At 48.9% G+C, this 11033-nt stretch overlaps 1 non-coding gene across 1 annotated transcript; it reads left to right on the top strand.

Annotated features, from left to right (window-relative positions):
• The first annotated feature begins 10677 nt into the window (after window positions 1-10677).
• On the top strand, window positions 10678-10752 carry Trnas-cga (transfer RNA serine (anticodon CGA)). The gene has a single exon. It is a non-coding gene; the product is annotated as a tRNA-Ser (tRNA).
• Window positions 10753-11033: the final 281 nt, after the last annotated feature.

Here is an 11033-nt window from a genome sequence, read left to right as displayed (position 1 = left end):
ACAAGGGAACCTCCCCATCGCAACCCCCTCACATTTAGTTATAAGTTGGCACAGTGGATAGTCTTTGAAAAACAGAACACAGATCAATCGAGAAAACAGGAAGAAGCTGTGTGGAACTATGAAAAAAATAAGCAAAATATACAAACTGAGTAGTCCATGCGGAAGACAGGCAACATGAAGGACAACGCAAGCTCAGGAGCGCCGTGGTCCCGTGGTTAGCGTGAGCAGCTACGGAACGAGAGGTCCTTGGTTCAAGTCTTCCCTCTAGTGAAATGTTTACTTTTTTTCCGCAAAGTTATCATCTGTCCGTTCGTTCATTGACGCCTCTGGTCACTGTAATAAGTTTAGTGTCTGTGTTTTGCGACCGCAGCGCAAAACCGTGCGATTAGTAGACGAAAGGACGTGCCTCTCCAATGGGAACCGAAAACATTTGATCACAAGGTCATAGGTGAACCGATTCCTCCACAGGAAAACACGTCTGATATATTCTATACGACACTGGTGACGGCATGTGCGTCACATGACAGGAATATGTTGTCGACCCACCTAACTCGTACACTTGGCGAATGGGTAAAAAGATTCTTCCACCTTGTCCGATTTAGGTTTTCTTGTGGATGGATCACTCCCAAAAAAGTGATGAAAACATAAGAGTTTGTCACATAAACTGCAACAAATGAATGCAACAGTTTCACAGTCGCACAGTTTTCCATGTGCTCTGTCAAAACATATGTTTTTAACGTTTTCAAATTTTTCCGTGTGTAGACCGTCAAATCCTGCAAATGTCCAAGCAAATCTGAACATGTCCTGGAATTTTGGAGGGCGAAGTTGATTATGTGTGAGTGCCTGAACTTGATAATTGTCTGAAAATAAAAAATTAAAATTTTCACTTGAGGGAAGACTTGAACCAAGGACTTCTCGTTCCGCAGCTGCTCACGCTAACCACTTTTTTTTAAATTTTTTTTATACAAATGGATAAAAGGAAGGCCGTTCCTCTTCGGCTACATAAACAGAATAATGGGAAGTCGTCCCGTTACGACAAACGATGCTCCATACTATAGCCCGCTGCGAATTTTTCGATGACTGTCTTCTCGTTGCTGTGTTGTTTCCGTTGTTTGTTCAATCTCATAAAAAAAAAAAGGAACTGGGAAGAGGTGCTATGGTTATCTTCTCATGTCATCGATAATCCAGGTGCGAGGCGGATTATGGAATGCGCTCCAAAGAAAATTAGAAAAATATTGCCTATATTTAGGGTTCTTGACGATCGCACAATGTCGTTCGTTGAGGTAATACCAAAAATCGGGTACCGTCTTTTCGCCATTACCGAATAGGTAGTGAACAGCGTGGCCGCTGATCCACGTCACAGAGTTCGTTTTTGCTCTTGGGAAATAAATCTTATCGGGGAAAAGAAGTGATCGGGTAGTTATCCTGTCGGGAGTCGTGCGTGTGAGAAAAGACAATATCTGACGCACCAAATACCAAACTTCCTTTGCCGACCCGCATTCGAAACGATGTTCATTCGTGTCAATCACTTGGCATGTGGCACACAAGGGTGAAGCAGCTAGGTGGATGTGATGTAGGCGGGACTGGCACAACTGTTTCCCATTAACAGTTACGTACCATGCAGACTGCACGTCAGTATCAAGGGCATTCACTGCCCGCCACACCGCGCGCCACTTGGTGTTGGGGTGTTTGCTTTCAATCACATTCGGCATCCTGTTCATTTGCATGGCAGCATATACCGCCCTCGTCATCATCAAGCGTGTGGGTAGTAGTGCGGTGCGGATGTAGCTTAATTCAAGGAAGAACTGGCTAATGTAGAAGAAAAATGCTGGGATGTCCGATATCATCACAGGGGGTGCGAGTGAGATTGGTTGTAAGGGTTCCAGTAAGAGACTTGTGAGGCACGTCGGACTTCGTCGCCACAGTTGCAGGTGACAGCTGACGAACAGGGCCTTCGCTCTGTTCTGAACATGACGAAGGCCTAAACCCCCTCTGCTCCTCGGGAGGGTTAGGGACTCGTAACGAATCTTAAATAACATGCCCGTATTAACAAAGGATCCCAAAACCGCCAACATGCGGTGAGCCAGTGTAGGTGGTACGGGGAGTATCTGTGCAAAATGGGGGATACGTGACGCCAAATAGACGTTAGCATATCGTGTCCGTTGCAGGAGGTCTAGATGTCGCAGACGGTGGTCACTTATTCCTGCTCTCATCTGATTCAATAAACGCCTGTAGTTAAGGGCTGTTGAACGCTTCATGTCAGATGTGAAATCAATGCCAAGACAGCGGATTGTGTCACTGATTCTTAGCGGTGCGACACTCTCGTCGGGTAGGCCTCTGCCTATAGACAGGGCGTGTGATTTGTGGAGATTGAGATGGCTCCCCGATGCCGCGCCGTAGGTCGCCACCCACGCCAGTGCTGCACGAACTTTGTCATTATTGCGAAGAATGAGTACCAGATCATCCGCATAGGCAGTGCAGCAAAAAGTGTGTCCACCAAGGGATATTCCAGTCAGGCGTTGTCGGAGGCCGCAGAGGAGTGGTTCCAAGACGAGGGTGTACAATATCGCCGAAAGAGGGCAGCCTTGTCGCACCGATCGCTGGATCTGTATCGGCGGCGTAAGACGGCCATTATATAACACCTTGGACGTCACACCGCGTAGGAGACGCATCAGTACATTAACTATGACGTCCGGATACCCCATGTGTCGCAGTACCTCCATCAAAAATGTGTGGTCGACTCTGTCAAAGGCCTGGCTAAAGCCGAGTGAGGCCAAAACTCCTGGCAGTTGGCGAGCTTTGGCTAGCGCGATCATATCTCTATACCGGCACAATGCAGTGCGAATATTATGGTCACCACCTAAAGATGCCTGGTCCTGCGACACATCTTACTGATCGCTTTAGGCGTGCCGCCAGAAGCCGGGTGAAAATCTTCAAGTCACTGTTGAGTAAGGTCAAGGGCCGATAGTCACTGATCCTGGATCCGCCTCGTGGTTTGTGTATAGGCACAATCAGTCCTTCTAGGAAGGCCCCAGGTATCTGCGTCGTGGGAGACATAAGATCGCGGCAAATATCAGTCCATGCTGGTGCCAGCAATTGTTTATACGTCCGGTAAAATTCCAGAGGAAGGCCATCAGGTCCCGGGGACTTATGAGCAGCCCCAGCCTGTATTGCTTCAATGATTTCCTCTTCCGTTACATCTGCAGTCAAATCCGCCGCCGCTGTCGGAGAGATCGAGCCATAAGTGAGTTGAGAGACTTCGGCGATCACCTCTGGGGGATGTCGATGTTCCGAGTACAGCCTAGTGTAGTGAGCATGAAGGGCGTTTCCTATGTCGCGCTGGGTATCAAGGCGTCGTCCGTCTTCCGTCGTGATAGCGCGGATCAGTGTCCTGCGTCGGCGCCGTCGTTCTGCAATGACGTGGTACATAGACGGTTCCTCCTGGGCCACTCTGTCGTGAGTGCGCGCTCTGACGATCGCACCCTCAAGGTGGCAACGTGTTAATCTGATGATCTGTGCCTTGGCACGGTTCACCGTCATCTGCCGTGCAGGTGAGTACGGCAGTGTTGTACATTCCCTTAAGATGCTGTAGTAAAAGTCCATGGTATGTCTCTTCCATGCTGCAACATCTCGGCCGTAGCCTATCAAGGTCTTCCGGAGGGCTGGTTTGGCGCAGAGTAACCACCACGACAGTGTAGACCGGTAGGTACCACGCCGGTGGCTACAAGAGTCCCACGTGTTCTCTATAAGGCGGCGACATTCCTGAGAAGCGAGGTGGGCGGCGTTCAACTTCCAAGGACCACGGCTGTGCCATACCTTCTGGCGGCCGAGGGTAATAGCGCAGATGTAGGCCTCGTGGTCAGAAAAAGCTGTGGGCCAAACTTCGGCAGCTCTTGTCTCCACAGCTATGGAGCGCGAGATGTAAAACCGGTCGATGCGGCTGGAGGAATGGCTGGTGTAGTGAGTAAATCCGGGCCGATCGCCACAAACATGTTCCCACGAGTCCACCAATTGAAGATTATTAATAATTGTCGTAAGTTCTGCGCAGGGAGAATGATGTGGTAACTGATCCTTAGGTGCTTGGCTACAGTTAAAGTCCCCTCCCATTATCAAGGCATCCTGACGGCCCATAAAGAGGGGCGTGATTGTATGAGCGAAAAAGGTGGATCGTTCCCGACGCCGACCAGATCCTGACGGTGCATAGATGTTAATAAGTTTGACTCCTTGGATAGTAAGAGCCATGCCTCTGGCGTCAGGGAGATACTCGACGTCGTCTGCGGATATTCCTTCGCGGAGGAGGATCGCCACACCACTGCCATTTGCAGACGCATGTGAGACCCAAGTCTTGTAGCCATAGGGTCCCTTGAAGTCTGTGACATACACCTCTTGAAGGAGCGCAATGTCGATGTCTGCTGCGTTGAGCAGGTCCTGTAGCATCTGTAGTTTATGTCGGGCAGGTATGTTGTTGATGTTAATCGTCGCTAGACGGTACGTTTGGTCAGCCAGGTCGGCAACTGGGTTGTGCAGGAGGCCAAGTGTGGGCGGCAGGGGCGGCCCCACAGAGGCTGACGATACAGCCGTAGTCACTGTTGTTGGTCGGTGCTGGGTACAGCCGCGGGAGCATCTCTGCCTTCGGCATCCTCCTGGTGCTGTGGCTCATCCTCGACATCATCCGCCCAAGAATCAGATGCAGCAATTGGTAACTGTTGATGAGTGCTGTCAGTAGAGCACTCGCGCGCATGTTCAGTAGCAGAAGTGATGTTGTCAGACTGAGGCTCAGAAATTGTATCCGCCGTAGCATCGTGACGGGAAGGGTGAGTTGTGGTGGTAGAGTCCTGATTGTCGTCCGACGCCGGATGTTCGTCCGAGTCACACATCCGAAGCAGGCAATCATCGGATGGCGTATGGCGCCGTTTCTTGCGTTTGCGAGGGGACCGTTGTTTCCGGACATGTTGTTCTGTGTCAGAGTGCGGGCGACAATCATCTGATGCGGTCTCCATTGGTAGGAAGGCAGAGGTCGGGACAATTTCAGTTTCTACTTCCATCTTCTCTTTAGGCTCGTCTTGGAGGCACAATTGATCACCGTCTTGAGGCAAGTCTGCCGATGACGTCGTAGAGGGGGATATGCTGTCCGCCACACTGTCATCGACCACTGACTGCAATAAGGTGTTACGATCCTGGGCAGGAACAGCTGTTGCGGTTGCAGCCGCTGCATAAGTGATAGGGAGTGAAGTAGGCGTCGCCGGGGATGGAACTTCACCAACCGGTGTCTGAGTCAGTCGGCGTTGAATGCGGGCCGATCGAACATGTCCTTCCTGGCCACAGCCGGCGCAAGTACGCGGTTGTCCGTCGTACATGACAATGGCTCTGCAGCCGCCAATTACTAAATAGGATGGCACATGCTTCGTCAGTGCAATCTTAATTTGTCGCACTCCATTTAAGACGGGGTACGTTTCAAACGTTTGCCATTTTTCAGCCAAGTGGCTTAGCACGTTGCCGTATGGTTTGAAAGCTGTCACCACAACATCTGGCGGGACTTCGAATGGCAGCTCGAAGACCCTCAGAGTGCGAAGGCCTAATCCAGCGTGGTCGATCGTGACAGTTCCTATGTGACCATCAGAATGCTTGAATTTAAGTCCATGAGCGTGTCGACACACAACATCAGTGCACGCCGTTTCATTGATCATTTTTATGTAGACGACACTCTGTGTTATAGAAAAGTGGATCCCAGTGATGTCGTGAGGTGCAATATGAAGTTCTTCCCGGATGAAACGTTCAATGTCAAGTGCTCGAGGTCTTGCATAGTCCGCTTGAAATGTGATCTTAATGGTGGACTTGCGATACGAGTGCGCCATGGCGCTACCGAGACACGGACGCGTGACACTCGCCGCAGCGGAAGGTAAACGTAAACACTCGCGCGCGCGGTGCGCTAACAGGGGGACACAGGCACGACGACCTCGCCCCACCGCTGCTAACAGCGGACTGCGAACACTGGACCACGACGCTCCTGAGCCTATACTGTCCTTAATGCTCCTTTTCTTGCGCATGAACTACTCAGTTTGTATATTTTGCTTTATTTTTTTTCATAGTTCCACACGACTTCTTCCTGTTTTCTAGACTGATCTGTGTTCAGTTTTTCAAGGCCTATCCACGGTGCCTACTTATAACTAAATTTGAGGGGGGTGCGATGGGGAGGTTCCCTTGTTAGTAGTGGAAAGGCTTCAGGACCAGATGAGACACCTATAAGATTCAATAAAGATTATACGAAAGAACTTGCTCCCGTTCTAGTAGTAATTTATCGTGGATCGTTTGAGCAACGAAAGGTACCTAACGAATGGAAAAAAGCGCAGGTCATTCCCGTTCTTAAGAAAGGCCGTACGACAGATCCACACAATTATAGACCTATGTCGTTGACGTCCATCTGTTGTAGAATTATGGAACATGATTTATGCTTAAAAATTATGATATCTTGGAAAATGAACATCTCCTCGATTAAAATCAACATGGATTCCGCAAACAGAAATCCTGCGAAATTCAGCTCTCTCTGTTCCTCCATGAGATCCACGGCGCAGTGGACGACGGCACTCAGGTTGACCTAGGGTTCCTTGATTGCTGTAAGGCATTTGACTCCGTCCCGCATTGCCGTTTAATGAAAAAAATACCAGCTTACGAAGTATCGGAGCAGGCCTACGATTGGATTCAAGGCTTTCTTGTGCATAGAACTCACCACGTCGCTGTTAATGGAACTAAATCGGCAGATGTAAAGGTAATATCCGGAGTACAACAGGGAAGTGTGATGGGACCGTTGCTGTTAACAGCATGTATAAGTGATCTAGCAGAAATCGTCGGATGCTCTTTAAGGCTATTCGCAGATGATGCAGTTGTTTATACCTAAGTAGCAACGCCAGAAGATAATAAGAATTTGCGGAACGACCTGCAGAGAATTGATGATTGGTGCAGACTCTGGCAGTTGACCCTGCACGTAAATAAATGTAACATATTGCGCATACATAGGAAAAGAAATCGACTACTGTACAGCTACACTATCGATGACACACAGCTGAAGACAGCGCCTGCGGTAAAATATCTAGGCGTAACTATCCACAGCGACCTTAAGCGGAATGACCATATAAAACAGATAATGGGAAAAGCAGACACCAGACACATTCATCGGAAGAATCTTAAGGAAATCCACGAAAGTAGTGGCTTATAAGGCGCCTCTTCACCTGATTCTTGAGTATTGTTAATCTATCTGGTATTCTTATCTGGTAGGACTGATAGAGGAGATAGAGAAGATCCAACGAAGAGTGGTGCGTTTCGTCATAGATCGTTTAGATGGCGAGAGAGCGTTATGGAGAAGCTAAACATACTCCACTGGCAGATGCTATAAGAGAAGCGTTGTGCATCACAGAGAGATTTACTATTGAAATTTCGGGGCAGCACTTTTCAGGGTAAGTCAAAAAACATATTACTTCTCCCTACCTACATCTCCCATATTGTGGACGAGGAGAAAATTCGAGAAATTAGAGCCAATGCAGAGGCTTAACGACAATCTTTCTCGACAAGCACTACTCACGAGTGGAAGAGGGTTGGAGTGATCAGATAGTGCTACCGAAAGTAGCCTCCGCCACACACCGTTAGGTGGCTTGCGGAGTATGATGTAGATATAGAGAGTGAAGTTGTAGTAAGCATGCCTTTGATGTGGTAGGAGGTATTTTTCTATTTTGGACGAACAATGTAATTTCAGCTTTGTCAATGTGAAAATTGAAAAAGACAGTGTGACATAGTACAAGGTGAGACAATTACTTATTGTGAAAACGAACATTCCCCAACGACATTCTTCAATATCATTTAGATCAATTGAACCATGAGAACCAAAAATGTGAGAATTTCAGCTTCAAGGCTCAGACCCCTAGACATGAAGAACTGGAGCCAAATGTGCGAGAAAAGACAGGTAAAAAGTTTATTGTAAATCTTACTGCTCTCGAATCTTCGAAACAGGTTTTACCATAGTGGACAGTAGCAACAACAGCAAAGGATGGAGGGGAGTACATTACTGGCGTCATCAACAAACAGTCTGATTGCTGCTCGTTCTATCCGTCACTTAATCCTCTCTGCGGAAGTACACTACTGGCCATTAAAACTGCTACACCACGAAGATGACGTGCTACAGACGCGAAATTTAACCGAAAGGAAGAAGATGCTGTGATAAGCAAATGATTAGCTTTTCAGAGCATTCACACAAGGTTGGCGCCGGTGGCGACACCTACAACGTGCTGACATGAGGAAAGTTTCCAACCGATTTCTCATACACAAATAGCAGTTGACCGGCGTTGCCTGGTGAAACGTTGTTGTGATGCCTCGTGTAAGGAGGAGAAATGCGTACCATCACGTTCCCGACTTTGATAAAGGTCTGATTGTAACTTATCGCGTTTGCGGTTTATCGTATCGCGATATTGCTGCTCGCGTTGGTCGAGATCCAATGACTGTTAGCAGAATATGGAATCGGTGGATTCAGGAGGCTAATACGGAACGCCGTGCTGGATCCCAACGGCCTCGTATCAAAGGCAGTCGAGATGACAGACATCTTATCCGCATGGCTGTAACGGATCGTGCATCGACGTCTCGATTCCTGAGTCAACAGATGGGGACATTTGCTAGATAACAACCATCTACACGAACAGTTCGACGACGTTTGCAGCAGCATGGACTATCAGCTTGGAGACCATGGCTGTGGTTACCCTTGACGCAGACAGGAGCGCCTGCGATGGTGTACTCAACGACGAGCCTCTGTGCTCTAATGGCAAAACGCCATCTTTTCGGATGAATCCAAGTTCTGTTTACAGTATCATGATGGTCGCATCCGTGTTTGGCAACATCGCGGTGAACGCACATTGGAAGCGTGTATTCGTCTTCGCCATACTGGCGTATCACCCGGCGTGATGGTATGGGGTGCCACTGGTTACACGTCTCGGTTACCTCTTGTTCGCACTGACGGCACTTTGAATAGTGGACGTTACATTTCAGATGTGTTACGACCCGTGGCTCTACCCTTCATTTGATCCCAGCGAAACTCTACATTTCAGCAGGATAATGCACGACCGCATGTTGCAAGTCCTGTACGGGCCTTTCCGGATACAGAGACTGTTCGACTGCTGCCCTGGCCAGCACGCTCTCCAGATCTCTCACCAACTGAAAACGTCTGGTCAATGGTGGCCGAGCAAGTGTCTCGTCACAATACACCAGTCACTACTCTTGATGAACTGTGGTATCGTGTTGAAGCTGTACCTGTGCACCCTATCCAAGCTCTGTTTCACTCAATGCGCATGCGTATCAAGGCCGTTATCACGGCCAGAGGTGGTTGTTCCGGGTACTGAATTCTCAGGATCTATGCACCCAAATTGCGTGACAAGGTAATCACATGTCAGTCTTAGTATATTTGTCCTATGAGTACCCGCTTCTCATCTGCATTTGTTCTTGGTGTAGCAATTTTAATGGCCAGTAGTGTAGTGTTAATAATAAAAATAATAATAATATGACTGTGAGTCAGACAGTGTGACCCAGATGAGTGGGGCATTGAAGAAGTAGAGCAGCTACAGTACTCGTAGTCTCCAGTGCTGACATCAGCCGCGCCTGGCAGAGGGGCCGGGCTGGCTTTGGCGACCAGAAGGGCCCGGCGTTGAGTCGGCCGGCGCGGCGCGAGGACTGCAGCCGATCGGCGGGAATCCAATTAACGTCATCAAACAAAAGGCGGCTGTCTGCGCGCCTCATTTGCAGCGGGGCAGGGCAGGGCAGCGCCTCGCCGTGGGGCCCGCTTTGTGCGAGAGCCCACTGCCTACTGCCAAATCCAGAGCGACCGGGCGTGGGGACTCCTCCTCTGGCCGGGAGCGCTCTTTGCACGGCGGGAGTGCTGCGCTTTGTCGAACCGAGTAGAAAATTTCTGTATTTCCTGGCAGTCGCCGGAAACGGAGAGACCGCGGTGGAGGACTCGCGGAGCGGGGTGCCAGTACAGATTCCAGCGTGTTTTGTCGTCGACAGCCTTAAGATACACAGAGCTTCTGCTTCAAGAAGGAAAAGTTTCATCGTCAATGCGGACTTAGTTGGCGAATCTGCGGGTTGCCTAGCAACAGCAAAAATCGTAGCAATTAATCATTTACTAAACTTCCGATTTTTTATGGGTGCTTCTTGACGTATTTTCCGTTGATTTCTGTCTTGGGATCTTGCGTCGAATTTGGTTCACTGGTTTTTCTGAAGTTTCGCCACCGCGACTTGGTAGCACTGACAGAGATCCACTGTTCATCCTCCACTACTGGTGGCGGATCGTTCGTTGGTAAATTCCATGCAAGCATCCAGAATGAGATTTTCACTCTGCAGCGGAGTGTGCGCTGATATGAAACTTCCTGGCAGATTATAACTGTGTGCCGGACCGAGACTCATACTCGGGACCTTTGGCTTTCGCGGGCTAGTGCTCTACCGACTGAGCTACCCAAAGCACGACTCAGCCCCGTCCGCACAGCCTTACTACTGCCAGTACCTCGTCTCCTACCTTCCAAACTTTACAGAAGCTCTCCTGCGAACCTTGCAGAACTAGCACTCCTGAAAGAGCTTCTGTAAAGTTTGTAAGGTAGGAGACGAGGTACTGGCAGAAGTAGAGCTGTGAGGATGGGGCGTGAGTCGTGCTTGGGTAGCTCAGTTGGTAGAGCACTTGTCCGCGAAAGGCAAAGGTCCCGAGTTCGAGTCTCGGCCCGGCACACAGTTTTAATCTGCCAGGAAGTTCCATTCAAGTAGTTAATCTGCAGAGTTTCAGAGAACATTTCAGCCGAATATGACACCCTGAGACATCACTGCATTGTTAAAATCTCAAAATTGCTTTTTCGTTCGTACGATACACGTCGACGACAGTTAAACGGTGCAGCTACATTAAATTTGTGATAAAACAATTTGTTCAACCTATTTTTTAAAATAGAAATTGATCTTATCCGTATGTTTTGATCTGAACTTGCCTTATATGTACAGTTGTAAAATTACCGTAG

The sequence above is a fragment of the Schistocerca nitens genome, chromosome 6 (assembly GCF_023898315.1).
Source record: "Schistocerca nitens isolate TAMUIC-IGC-003100 chromosome 6, iqSchNite1.1, whole genome shotgun sequence".
Taxonomy (NCBI): Eukaryota; Metazoa; Arthropoda; class Insecta; order Orthoptera; family Acrididae; genus Schistocerca; species Schistocerca nitens.
Note: the sequence above shows the minus strand (reverse complement) of the source record. Positions and strands in the feature narration are given on the sequence as shown.